The 14650-nt window shown below is 36.6% G+C and overlaps 1 long non-coding RNA gene across 4 annotated transcripts in view; it reads right to left on the minus strand.

The window, feature by feature from the left end:
- Positions 1-5960: 5960 nt before the first annotated feature.
- Positions 5961-14650, minus strand: part of LOC107311917 (uncharacterized) — a 97863-nt gene continuing 89173 nt past the window's right edge. For all 4 annotated transcript variants that reach the window (XR_014944152.1, XR_004306714.2, XR_001554297.3 and 1 more), the window contains 2 exons: positions 10600-10660; positions 5961-9214 (listed from right to left, as the gene is read on the minus strand). This is a non-coding gene — a long non-coding RNA (uncharacterized LOC107311917). The remainder of the gene's footprint in view (positions 9215-10599; positions 10661-14650) is intronic.

The following is a 14650-nucleotide window of genomic DNA, read 5'->3' on the forward strand; positions in this document are numbered from 1 at the left end:
TCATAATTCAAGGGAAGCTTCTGAGAATGGCAAAATTTACATCTGCAAGATGTTATCTACCTTTAAAAAACTACATATTAGAGGATTCACAGTGCATTTCCTTCCAAGATTTGCAGTTATTGTGTAGCCTTCAAATATATTCTGTTGAAACTTTCTTTAACAATTTTTTTTACACTATAGATGAATGATCTTCAAGATTGCATCATTCTTGGTAATTCCTTCTTTCCATTATTTTATACTCGACAATACTCAACTAAACTCTGTGAGCTTTATAATTGTGTGCTCTGAAAATTTAACAGGCAAATTGCCAGCCACTTAATTGTGCTAATTATTATTCACGCAATAACGCCTATTAGTCTGCACTATTTTAAAGGGGTTCAATCAGCATTCAGATCTTGCTTGCTTGGCAGAATGTCATTAGAGAGGCTTTCAAAATCTGGCAATAAGCCTAAGAAGAGTCCATTTTTGCCACTGGGACTGCCTAATCCAGACATCATTATCGATCAAACTGACACATGCCTGCCAAAATGGTTACGAGAAAAACAGGAATCTGCACAGCTCCAATATCTCCAGCCTAAACCTGCAAAATGATAGGAATCAGAAGATGAAATTATATTTACATGAGAAATTGGAAAATATATCTACGGGCATGAAGTTAAGAGGCTGATATTTAGTCAAGGAAGTAATCTTTGAAATGGAAGAAGGACAACTAGAAGAATCTGACTAATTCAAGTCACAAGGTCTGGTACTGATAGTAACATATCAGTTTATCAGGAGTAAATATCTCCTAACCTTTGGTCAGTTTTACAGATCCACTTCAGATTAATTTGCCCATAGAGTGAAAGTTGGCTGCAAAAGTAAACAGAACCATCATGCTTCTTAAAGAGATCTAATTTCTCAATGCTGAGAATAGGAGAGAGATAGGACAGTGTCATTAAAGTTTTTCTTCACAGTGGTTTCACTGACCACAGATGAGCTTACTTTATGTGATGAAGTCATATATGAAATAGGGTTGTTTGGAAATACTGAATGCTGCTGGTCTTTTACATAGCTGAATAAGAGGCTCCATGTGACCAGTTATTAATATGCAGGATGTGAGATGAGACTTGCTACTTAGCAATAAAATTAGATGTATGGCCAAATGTGGCAAGGCAAAATTGTGAGAGACATGTTAAATCTTCTTTGTTCTAGACTGTACTTTTTTGTGGCATTTAACATCTTCTTACCACATGGATCAGCTGAACTTGTTTCTTATTTAACTACTCCCCCATTTCCTCTAATTCTGGGCTAACCATAATGATGCAAAGCCAAAAGTTATAAAGACATTTACTTTCTAGTATCTAGTGTTGGGAATAAAAAACTCTTATTTTTCTTGTAAATAAGCATCACAGACCCCTGTAATCAGAATACAGACTTTCACAGAAACAGTACTCTGTAAGCAATCATACTAAACTGCTTAACACACAGAAGGAAAAGTATTTTTTTAATCACAGTCCTCACTGCTCTTGATTTTATTCTTCTGACACATCTATTAACCTCCTAGAAAGGAACTTCTAGTGGCTGACCATAACACTGGCTCACTGTAGAAGGAAGAAAATAAGAAGAAAGTTGAATTTAACACTCCTTGATTTCTGAGTTTTCTTAATGTGATGGTTAGCTATTAGTGCAATAATGACTGACTTTAATAATTGTTCATAGAAAAGCAGTACTGAAAGGGGAGAAGAGAAAGCTGACCAAAATATGAGGGACACAATTGGAGAAAAAAACGAAACAAAACAACAAAATAAACCCCCACAATTTATTTTTTAGAAGATCTGGGGGCAGGGGAAGGGGGGAGGAAGGAAAGAAAGAGACAGAGAAAACAGAATAAATGCAGAGTTTTGTGGAATACCAGTACACACTGGATAAATGTTGTTAGTATGAAAATTAGTTTTGAAAATCTTAAAGTCTACTCATTGTTTTTTTCCCTTCTGATACTGAATCATCTCAGCAAAAACAAAAGATGGACTAGGAGTTTAAAGCCAACTGGAGCTTTGTGATATCTATCTATCTATCTATCTATCTATCTATCTATCTATCTATCTATCTATCTATCTATTTATTTATTTTCATTGAAAAATATTGATGCATTGAGCTAAATGATTATTAGAACTTATCTAGTTTAACAGAACTTTGTCTGGCAAAGACTCTCAGAATGAAACCTCTGATTAAAACCAAAGACAAAGACAGAAAAGACTTCTTCAGAATAGCTGCATTTGTAAACACTGAAACCCCAGAGTCACATCCTAGCTCTAGTTCAGTCATAGCAGGGAATAGAAACTACATGGTTCCTGGTCATCTTTGATCCTAGGCCAAGAGACTTTCTCTAGAATGATACTGACATCTCGTTTGTCCTGAAACGGAAACAGAATTTTGAAACTGCGATATTTTCCACAATCTGGAAGGGCCGTTTTTCAATTAGACTTAAAGACTTCTCACCTTTTATAACTAGTCTTCTCTGCTAATGTTGTGATTCTTCTCACATTGCTGGTGCACGTTAAACACTAGTATTCTTTGCCCCACTTCTGAGAGGGTCATCATGCCTTGCATGCCTCCACATACTGTCACCATACCAGCTTTCCTTCCTCATTTTACCTCACTCTACCACTTGCCCTTTATTGACAGTATGATTCCCCTATGTAAGCGATCTCCATTTCACAAGTAATCAAATCAAACCAAAGAAAATTGGGAAAGACTGGAAATGGTTGATGAGGAGGGAAGGCTCATGTAGGAGACAGATTTGTGATACAGGCAAGAGATGCATCAAGGCAAACCTTCATTCTACAGCAAAGCTGCAAAAAATTAAGGAATAAAGCAAACCTCCATAAAGCATATCATCCAAAAAATAGTGACTCTTAAAACAATAAACTTGTTTGCATCGAACCCTGTCACATACAGCTGACACAGCCACACAACTAATCATTGGAAACAAGTGAAGAGGAATGCTGTACCAAGGCAGCCTGAGATGTTCAATAACTGTTCTGAAAAGACCTGCACATTGTTATAAAGAACTTTGTTATTAAAAAGTTTAGAGATGATAAAAATTAGTTCAGCTCTTGTGGTAGTTCTGTGGAAAACCAGTTTCTGTAAAAGAATCCACCGGTTCTGCTTTTTACTCTTGTAAGGCACATGTCACAACACATGACCTAAGAGTCAAGAGGGGCTTTTATACTACAAGGGCTGCTCTCAATACTTCCTGTTTTACTGTGTTAGCACACAACATCAGAAGTGGATATTGGTGGTATGGCAGTAGAGTTTGAACCTTCCTGCCAGCATTCAATTACATTTTGCTGTCCTTGCTGATAAATGGCAGCAGAGAGGCAGTCTGACAGTGGTGTCTGACATGCAAGTTCATATGAAGAAAAAGCGTGTCATTGAATTCCTCCATGCAGAAGAAATAGAACCCATTGACATTCATAAATGCTTGCTGAATGTTTATGGAGACCAAACAGTAGATGTGAGCACAGTGATGCATTACAGCAGTGGCGACAGGGACAGTGGGTCACCTCCGCTGGTGCAGATATTTATGAACATGGTTTGCAGACTGTTGTTCATTACTGGTAAAAATGCATAGCTAATGGTTATGACTGTGTTGAAAAAAGCTATTTTGTAGCTGAGAATTTGCTCTATGAATTAGTATTATTGTGCTCTTTGTATCTGCTGTAGTTTCCATGCAAATAAATAGGAGGCATTACTTCTTGTATGACCTACGTATTTATGAGATAGAAACCTTTACAGTCCATCTGCTAGACTTGAGAAGATTCAAAATGAATGGAAGAAATAGCTTCATATGTGCTATTCTCATGAATTCCACTAAGATGTCACAAAAGTACCTTACACTGTTTAAAAGTCAAAGAGAAGTGTGATATCACTAAGCCTTTCACATGAAGGAAATTAAATAATTGGCACTGGAGAAATAGGACTGTTGAAATGAAGAGTTCTTGTGAGAATATTCATATATTTTGTTGTTGGTGGTGGTGGTTCTTGTTGTTTTCCTGTCACTTTGTCCAAGTAATCACTGTCTTCCTATCTGAAGAGCTATACACAGCTCTTTTGCTTTGTAGATAGCAGGGTAGCATGTTTATAGACTTTTGAAAGGAATGCACCCACCAAGAGCTAAAGTTTCCCTTATTTTCATTGGGACAAAGAACTGTAACTGATCTCTAAACATAAGATTTGATTTTCTCTCCCATGTACTGCTTTTGGAAAATGTTCTTTACTTTCATTGCGTGTACATGAAATTTATGCTCCTAAGCATCTAAGTCACTTTGGAAAACTGAAATTCTGTGCTTTCTGAAAATTTACTTATGGTTTATTTGTGGCTGGTTTTTTTTTTTTGTTTTTTTTTTTTTTTTCGTAGTCAGTCATCCTCAGTGGTTCAAGGAAGATCTATTTCAATTTTTTTCCTATTTCATGTTATTTTAAAAACTATGCAGAAACCTTGTGAGTGTGTCTTTCCCTGTGTGTCCTTGCCTTCTTGCTTTTCTTTGTATCATTATAGCACATCCATTGTATCATCTCATAAATTAGACCCTCCGTATCCTAGGGATCACCCTTCGTATTCCTGGGAATTTACACAGTGATTGGAACAATGGGATCCTGATTCTGAACAGTGCCTTCAGAATTTCCTGTGATATCAGTTATGTACAGTAACAATCCTGCTCGTGAGCAGCACCATCATTATCCTTCAAGGCATTCACCTCAAACCTTAAATTTCTTACTTCATTTTCATTGGCAATGATTGAAGTAAGGAGTAAACAAACAGATGATGACCTTTATGAGTAAAACATCTAAGCATAAAAAGATTAATCAAACCCCTTCAGCCAGTCATTAAATCAAATAAGTGCTTTTCTTGTACTTTTAAAGCTCAGATTTACAGTCAGGCAAATTGTGTAAAAAGGCTGGTAATACAGTGATGCCCAGTGCCACTGGGCTTTAGAAAGCTGACAGTTGCTGTAAAATAGTCATTAAACAACCTCTAGAAGAGACTCATCAGCAGATGCCCCCAGGTGAAGGAGAGAGAAAGCTGAGAGAATGAAGGAGAATCTAACATCTTAGCATGACTGAATTAAACAGAGCATATTATGCTGATTTTCAGAGTCAGCCCAGTAATTTAATTTTCATAGCAGTTCCTTTGATTGTAGCAACCATTTTATGAAACATTAATAAAACTTTTTTTTTTTTTTTTTTTTTTTTTTTTTTTTTTTTTAAGTAACACACATCCCTTTTCCATTTCATTAAGAAAAAAAAAGGCAGGATGTACAAATTTGCTGACCATTAGCTGTGTAAATGACAAAAACAAATGAAAGATTATTTTTAATGCGGTAGCACTGTGGTGGATAGACTATATTTGGCTTCACAATAATTTTAGCACAAATTGGAAGAGACAAACAAACTGTACATGTATTTGCCATATTGTACTGCAATGTCGACTCATAAATCAGAATAGACTACTATAAGTCTGCATGTGTGCACAAGCACTTCTTTTATATGTAATTATAGTTAGTAGTGATATATGCTTCATTGGAATTGATTCTTCTGATGCTTCCTCTGGTGTAAATTGCAGAATTAATTGGAGCTAGTAACAGCATAAAATGGATGTAAATGTGAGAATAAATGTAAATACCTGCTTGGGATAGAGGAATACACTGGGCTAAGGGTCTCCATTTTCTATAAACAAAATTTTCAACATATTTTTTTGTTTTAAAAAGCAGACAACAGTATTTTCAATAAAAATACCTTCCTTAAAAGAGTACTGACGTCTCTAAACAGAGAAAATATATTTTACAGACAGGAAAGAATGTCACAAAAATATGTTCTCATGTGGTTACAAAATCTGTTTCTTTGTTAACTATCTATCTCATTTAAATGCTGCCTGAGAGTCAGCCTCCTATCATAACAAATAGACACAGAAACTCGTATGTGGAAGTACACACATGTTTATATTTGCTTACATGTATATATATATGCATATAAACAAAATTACAGTCACAGACAATCTATCTGCAAGAATGAAGACGGCAGAACAAAGCATTCAAATAGCAAGAGTTTTCCAGTAGTAAAGTTGCTCAACCTTAACTCTGCCCATAGACAGACAGGCATAAAATCCATGTTTGCTTCCCAGAATTTCTTGCATAACTCTATTTCATACAAGAAAAATTGTTGGTTTGTGTACAGTTAGCGTTACAGATTTTTTATATTTATTCTAATGTTCCCTCACAGAGAAAGAAAATGGCTTATTCGTCTCACAGTGAAGGATCAGTCTCTGACACAAGCTACAGAGTTTATTCACAGAAATGAAAACACTAAAACAAAGACCTAAAACAAACTTTTAATGTGATCCCTCACAGACCATTTCTCTATACTTCAGATTTTAATTAGTAACATAGAGATATATTGGTTGGACTGTAAAAGTGAGGTTATCTGATTTTGTATCAGTTACCTGCAAAAATCAGGTGTTTCTAAGTTTAAAGTTCTTGTCAAGAACCAGCAGAGAGCAGTAGATGTGGCCAAGAGGATATCTTCATTTGTACTTTCATCAGAGCAGGATCTGCTGGGCCTTTACTTTGGTCTCTTTTACTTGGTCTCTTCAGGCAGACTCCAGAAGATTCATGTAGATGAAACACCCATATGGAGGAGGTCAGATGGCCAGTGCTCACTTAGAAGAAGCCTACCTTTGCTGGCTCTATAGTATCTTGCACAACAGATCACTCATGCTATTTAGACCTTTGCAAGAGTAAGTCATATATCATGCATATTTTATTAAATATTGATTTTATACTTTATTTTATTAAATATTATATTTTATTAAATATTGATTTTGAGCAGGAAATTTCTCTATCCTCAGTGCCTTCGACTGTAAAATAAGGATAATTTTTACCACTAGCAAAGCAGTTGATACCACTCTAAGACCTATGTAGTTTCAAAGCATCATAAACCTATCATAGATGCATTTTTGCCTAGTCAATATTACAGTGATAACAACTAAATAGACACATAAATTACTTTACAAAAATAGGGTTACTTTCCAAGTTTTAGGTTGTCCATTTTTTTCTCTCTCATTATTTTGTTTGTTTTCTTTCTTCGTTTTTATTATGTAGTGATAATCTGGGAAAATGTGCCAGTTACTTGATGAAAATTCTTACTATTGGAATAGATACTATGTATTCATTTTGATTTTTCTTCTGTATTTTATTTCAGCGCAACTCACTTGTAGGGTCACTGTACATACAAGACAAATTATATTGCAGTCATGACTTCTGTTCTTCACATATTTGTGTGCATAGCTGAGAGAGTTTTATGTTACTTTGCTTATATTTTAAGTAAGTCTTGACTTTGACTTAGTAAGCTGCCTACCAAACAAAACATACAGCTGTTTAGAAGTAGCTTTCACAGAATGTTCCATAAGGATTTACACAAAGTTTCTCCACCTAATACATTCAAATACCTCCTCTAATTACATAAAACACTTTAAATGTTGATGTCCCACTCTAAACAAAGGATTTATTTAGCAAATATAATTGATTTATTTATAAATAAGTTAAAAATTAATACTATGGAGTATAAAATAATTAATTTGAGCAAAGAATTTTGCAAATCACAGAAGAGAACACTGCGAATTACTGCAAACCACTAATTTAAATGTACAGGGTAAAGGCAGAATAAGGTATCATCTTTACTGAAAGGGTTTTATGCATGTGAATTTGCATTCATCGTATCTCCAGTTTCACAGAAAGAAATGCAGGTTTTACAGGTGTATCTTTTTTTCTTCTATTGAAATGATTCTACACACCTCTAAAAGAGACTTCTTTTTTTCCAGAGGAAGTGTTCAAGCAGAATAATGTTAAACTGCAGAACCAGGCAACTGAAACACATTAAGCAACACTTAAACAAAAACCTCGATGCAATGCTTGTGAATTCCACATGTTTTGTGTTTGCACCACACAAACAAGGGGGAAGGATTCTAGTTACAGCAGGCAGAGTTTTACCTGAAGGATCAGAAAAGCCCTAAGAGCACTCTGGGTTATTTTGTCACTTGCAAATCATTCCTTTGAAACTTCATTTAAAAAGAAAGACTCTTTTTTCACTCTAAAAGATAAAAATTCAAAAAGTTAAGAGGCAGATTGGGCCACAGTTTCTCAGAAGTTTAATCTGCACTGCTAGTCACATAAAGAACAGATGCTGGCCTCAGTATTTTCTTGCAGTGTTGTTTTTGATTGAAAACTTTGTGAATGTTTGTGATATTGCTGAGAGCCTATTGGCAGATGAGCATCTCTTGCTATAGTCTCCATCATTATTTGCCTGTCTTGTCTATTAACGAGCACTATCATCCCATCGTAAGATGACAGCTGCAACACGTACTCAGGCGCAATAAACAGCTAAATGAGGCGCACAGCAATTTCACTTGTCACCAGAGCCCTCGGCACGACTGGCTGCACAGCTTGATGCATAAATTCATGAGGCTGTTGCATATGATGGAGTATGCCTGGCTGAAAGAGGTGATGGATAGCAGGGCAGCTAAAAATGGCCATCACCTTGACTCTGTCAGGACATTTTTTAAAAGTACCCCATCAGCTCTCTTACATTCTTTCATGTACACTATCCCCAAGCTATAGGCTTTCTAAAGTACTGATATCAGACTTATCTTACTGAAGATTTTTGGATCTAAAGGCAAGTTGCTTCTCCGGTTCAGTGAATAAGTTCCAAATGTGTAGGGTGAAATGATCCTACAATGATTCATTCAATATACATAAGGTTAAACACTAACAACAGAAATTTTCAATTTTCCCCAATATGTCTAAAATACTGATAAAATACATACATATGCTCACAGACATGTATGAACACAAAACAAAGTCTCATTTGAAAGTGCATTCAGTTCCTCACTTGATTACAAAAGTATGTTTTGCAAAAACTGACAGGAGTTGCATGTGAGTACATTATGTAAAACCAATACAGGTCGAAATAACTTGCCATTACACACTGTTAGATCTGGATTAACAATGCATTTTCTAATAAGTCAATAAAACTGAAGGAAAAATTACAAGAGAGACAAATGGACCGAGTGCGTATTGGGTTTCTAAATGAAGCCCAAACCTCAAGTTGCCATAAGCACAGTATTTGATGTCCTACTGAAACTCGTTGCGTCCCTTTGATCTATGTTACTGGAAGTCACCTAAGGAAGACAAATACAAAGGCAGCAAAATCAATGAGGCAGTTTCCTGCAAAGCTTTATGCATTAATCTCTATCACACAGAGAAATATACACCGGTACAAGGGAAGGAAGTCACTTGTTCCCTAATAAAAGAGAAAACCCTTGGTAATAACCAATTAATTAAGTTGTCATGATTAGTTACGCAACTATGAATCAATGTTCATGATAAAAATGACCACTTTCATGGCTTTACATATCTGTGATCTGGCGGTATTTCAAACATCGCTGCCATGTTAGAGATTACACAAATATTCTGCTTGTTTTCTTAATGTTGCTAATGGCAGATTTTAATGGGAGGTGAGTTTCCCCATCTTACACAAAAATACACGCAAACCACATGCAGTGTTGCCACCTCTCTTATCTGCTCATAAACTCTCCCAAGCTGGCCAAATCTGGCTTTCAACCTTTAGTTGAAAGGCATTGGATCTTACCTTCTGTCACACCTCTGCCAAAGCACCCTATCAAACAGTTGTGGCTTCTCCAGGACACACACAGGCTTGATGAAATGTTAGGGTGCCTGCTTGCTATCCCAAGTACCTTTCCAGTGAGGGACACCCTTTCTGCTGTGGTCTATTTTTACACCATGCAGTCACTCAGCTGGCCGTCACAGTGGTGGTGTATAAACCAATAAACACTCAGGGAGCACAGACATCCCTTGAAGGCCTCAAGGAAAAGCAGCTGCTCCATTGTTTCTTTCATTTTCTCTGACAACCCAAAAGCGGGCTGGGAAGTGCTGGTGACAAGTTAAGACACAGTCCTCCAGGCACAGGCAGCTCTGGGGACTGGCAGCAGCTGACATGCCTGCAGTGCATTACTTGACTTTCTGAGGTCGTGAGTTTTGATTAGATTTAATTGTGCAGATAAAAAAAAAATAATAAAAAATTAAATGCCTAAATATTGATTTAAGTGACTGATTTTCGATATGGCATGCTGCCATCTGGTGGATGTTTCTCCACTGTAGTCGTTTGACCAGAGCACTGAGGTCGTGTCGTGGGGCTAAGATTAACAAAGAGAATCAAGGAGTGTCCTCTGTGGAAGAGCCTGGGCCCAACGGCAGTCTTCACATGTTAAGGAAACCATGACTGCAAAATCTGGGACCCCCACTTCCTCATTACCATAGTTTTAGATACCAAATCCAGAAAGTTTTGGCTCTTGGGGAAAACATGAAGAAAATCCCATCTTTCAGACTGTCAGTGGAAAAACAGCAACAACAGAAAGCACAAACACACACACACACACAAAATAATACTGAGAAAAAAAGACCAGGAAAAATAAAAAATAATATGCCAATGTAGAATATCACTGAAACTGTAGTAGAATCTAAACATGTTCTCCTTGCAGGTTACCTTCTGGCTTGCTTGCTTGGTCATATAGCTGCTTCTATGGAGGAGGTAACATAGAAACATCCTGAAAGAAAGAATATAAATTCAACCCCAGAGAATGATGCAGCCAGGGCATTTCATATTACATAAAAGAGAATGCCTAGATTTGTGGCATTATCCAGTTTCCAACATGGGCATCCACACTCATAAAACACAAAAAACATTCTGAAATCCAAACTAACCCAGTCTAATAAATCCAGACTGTTCTATGTTTGTAAACATGGGACAAAGTCAAGTGTTTTAAAAGGTCCAGTAAAAGGAGAAGAAAGTGGGAAAAAATTATCTGCATGATTTTTTAAAAGCTGGTTCTTCTAACTAGTATTTTCATGAAAAGATGACAACAAAGTCTTTTTTCTTTCCACTGTATCAAGTCCCATTAAAAATGGTGATTCTATAAATGAATACAGCATTGCGACATATGGTCTAAGAACTGCTGTAATTCAGGAACTTTGAAAATGCTATTGAAACATAACCAGGAAAAAAGACTTGTGCCTCATGATATGTGTGTATCAAGCTCTTTACAAAGCAGTCTTACATTTTGTCCTAAACACAGTAATCAAGTTTCCCACTGAGAGACTTGAAGATCAAGACTAGGGGCCAAATTCTGTTCTTACAGTTACATGTTCACCTGTGTAACTGACAGCAGAATTTGCCCTTAGGACTTTAAACTTGATCTGCTATTCGATGGGCAGCTCGTGCACTGATCTGAGCACCAGAATGATGTGCTCCTGTCAACCTGCGAATCACAGGAATTGCTGCTCAAATAGAGAGGAGGAAAAAAGCTCCTTGTAAATTGCTCTTGAAACTGCCTCATGCCTCTTTCTAGCAGGAATGGGCAAAATTGAGTGCAAAATTCAACACAAACTTAAATAATGCTTAGATATCAGGAAGACAGATGCCACAGAAACACAAGTTGGTTGATGATTAATTGAGTTTGCCTTTCACTTAGGACACACTATGATAAAAGGAGTTAGTGAGGGGAAAAGAGAAATTTAAATGAAAAAAAGTACATGAAGCATGCATAAATATATACATGCTGCATATAAACAAAGCAAATTTAGTCCAGCTTCTGAGTATTTCTTCACTAATGCAGAGAAGATACAGAAAAGAATGCTATTCTTTTGAAACCTACCTTGATCCTCTAAAAAAAAAAAAAAAAGGATTTCATAGATACAGGGCAAAAAGTTTCAGTTGTTCATATTACCATTGTAACAATTACAGAACTGACTGCTTAATTTTTCATAGGTTGACAACTTTGTGCAGTAGAATAAATTTCTCCAAATTTGATGTTTTACATAAAATTAGCTATCACTGAACACGGTCTGTCTAAATGTGCCTAGAAGGATGAGAACATGGGGCTGTTGAGGAAAACCGCTGAGATAATTTTAGATGTGGGCGTACTACCCTCAGCAAACACTGACCCTATTCAAACAGTGCTTGCAGTCATGATTTACTACACTGTGTTATCATGCAAGTAGTCTGTTCTGTATGGAAATATGTAGACTTCCCTCATGCAACTAGGCAGCCTTCCTTGCTGAAAGCTTCCTTCCCTGGTCCCAGGCTCTTCTTACTGTTGCCTAGCTACTAGATTAGTCCACTGAGCCAGTAATCATCACAGAAGAAGGAAGTGTTTTTTGCCGATGTTGCCCCCATGCTGCTGTGGAGAATGTCAGTTAGCTGCTACCAAAAGATGCTGTGGATTTGGAGTTGGACAAGTCCAAGTGGTCTGAACTTCCAAATACAAGTAGAAGGTATGAAATTACCGCCTGGAAGACAGATGTGCAAATTCAGTTTTCAAGTTGTATATAATTGGCACTATAACTTATTTGATAGGGAAAGGTGGTAAGAAGACACTCCTACATGAGGTGACTGAAAGATATTTTGATAGTACATGATGCAGTACCCTGCAGTATAATACAAAAGAAAAGTGTCTTCATCAATGTAGCTTCCTACAATTAACAAGCTGAATTTAGAAAGACTAGATGGCAAATGCTTCTTCCTTAGAGAAAACTTACAGAACTCATTTTATTAATTAACTGCAGTCTTGCAAATGCAAAAATCGACCCTTTCTGATTCAAAAGCACAACACTGATGTTATGGCACAAATTATTACTAAGTTAAAAAAGAGGAAAAAAGAGTATTTTGGAAATTATTTTGTTGTGTTAGTGGTTTTTGGTTTTATTTTATTTTACTTTTTTGCTTTGTTTTGTTTTGTTTTTCTCTATTCTTTCACTAGTTGTTCAGTTTTCAAGGTCAACTATTTGATAGAAACTTGGAAGGATATTCCCTAGACATATTTTCAACAACAATAATAATAAAAAATTGAGTTTGTAAACAGTGAAATATAAAGTGACAGAAGAGGATATCAGACATGCAACATTTGTGACAGATGTAGCTCACAAAAATTGCCCTCCTTTTTTCCTTAGGAAAGACTGCTCCCGCGTTTCCCTGGCCAGTTCAGAGGTCCATTCTAGCATCTTTGAATCTCTAAGACTAGACATAGTCAAATTAATATATTACAAGCTGCCCAGGAAGTTACAATGAGCATCTCACAGGCTTGTTAGCATGTAGCTCATCCTTAATGAAAATATTTCAAATTAAAGAAATAAACATTGAATTTTCCCTTTCCTCTAGTTTTACCTCTCTCTGCAAAGCCTTTATTCCTCTGCCAGTCTTAAAAGGAAACAAAAAGAAAACAAACCAAAAATGCTGAGAAATTGATAGAGATATTCCCCAAACTGCAGAGAGGTAGCTGAGGTTCATCTCTGTAGACTTCTTGTGTCCTTTTCCCTTGAAGACTGCAGCTTGGCCAATCACTGAGGTGACACCAATATGGTGAACAGCAAAAGGCAATTTATTGAAGTTGATACACGCTTATATATTCTATGCTTATCGTCCACTAAAGCTACACACGTCAGGATTAATAACGTAAGTGCGCCCACCAGGACAGCACACGTCATTAGTCCTTATCTCAAGGGGAAGGGTCCTAACGCATCACAACCCGAAGCCCGCTTACGCCTAGTACAACACATCTCCTAATCACAACTAGACAAAATGGGAGAATTTGCTTTTGTCATTTTAATGCTACATAACATATGACAGGAAAGGTTCAAGATGGACTCCACTAAAGTAAGAAATAAACAGATTTTTCTTCTTTTCCAACATCTATCATCTTCTTCAATAGGTCTTGGCAAAGCCTTGTCCAGCTATTCCATCTTGAATGTTCAAATTACCTTTGGAATCACCTTCTTCCACCCACAGACCTATACTCCCGAATATGTTTAGATTTCTTGTCTACTTGCAAGTGCTATGACAAGAGGCAGAAAGCTGTGAACATTTTTTCTCCACTGTGATAGACAGGAACGAAGCCTTCTGCAGCAAGAAGTGGATGGAAAGTAAATAGGTTCATGAGCTCTGGGAACACTAGAACTGCTGCAGGCAGGGTAGCAGACAACGTAAAATAAATACAGTTAAAGAGTAAGAAAAATATATTTACTTTTGCTCCTTTAAGCTTTGAGCTATTTGAAAAAGTTGTGAAGGAGATCTTAGTTCATAAGGGCACAAAACAACTTACTTGCAGGCAACACCACTGCCTCAGAGATGAAAAAAAAAATAGATTTCAGATGTTCCACACATCAGAGAAGGCATAATCACAAAGAACATGATCCCAAAAACATTGGGAATGAGCAAGAAAGCAGAGCAAGTATTCAGAGAGGCATAATTTCCACAAATACAAGTAATTTTCCCATTACGTTTTTCAGTGTTTTTTACTTCCAGTGTGTACTTATCAATACATCCCCCCAAAACCAGGAATAGCCTAAAAACTGAATAGATTTGAAAGGGGATTTTTGCAGATTATGGAGTGTTATTTGTCTCAACTTGTATGTCATTTGTGTTAGTGATGTAAAAGCCACCATCTCGAATTCTACCACTGGAGTAGTACTGTATATGCTATTTTTTGTTAAGTGTGAGGTTTTCATATATATACTTTTTTAAATTAATAGTGCCTAGAAGG

The sequence above is a fragment of the Coturnix japonica genome, chromosome 3, assembly GCF_054131305.1.
Source record: "Coturnix japonica strain WE chromosome 3, WE-NBRP24, whole genome shotgun sequence".
Lineage (NCBI taxonomy): Eukaryota > Metazoa > Chordata > Aves > Galliformes > Phasianidae > Coturnix > Coturnix japonica.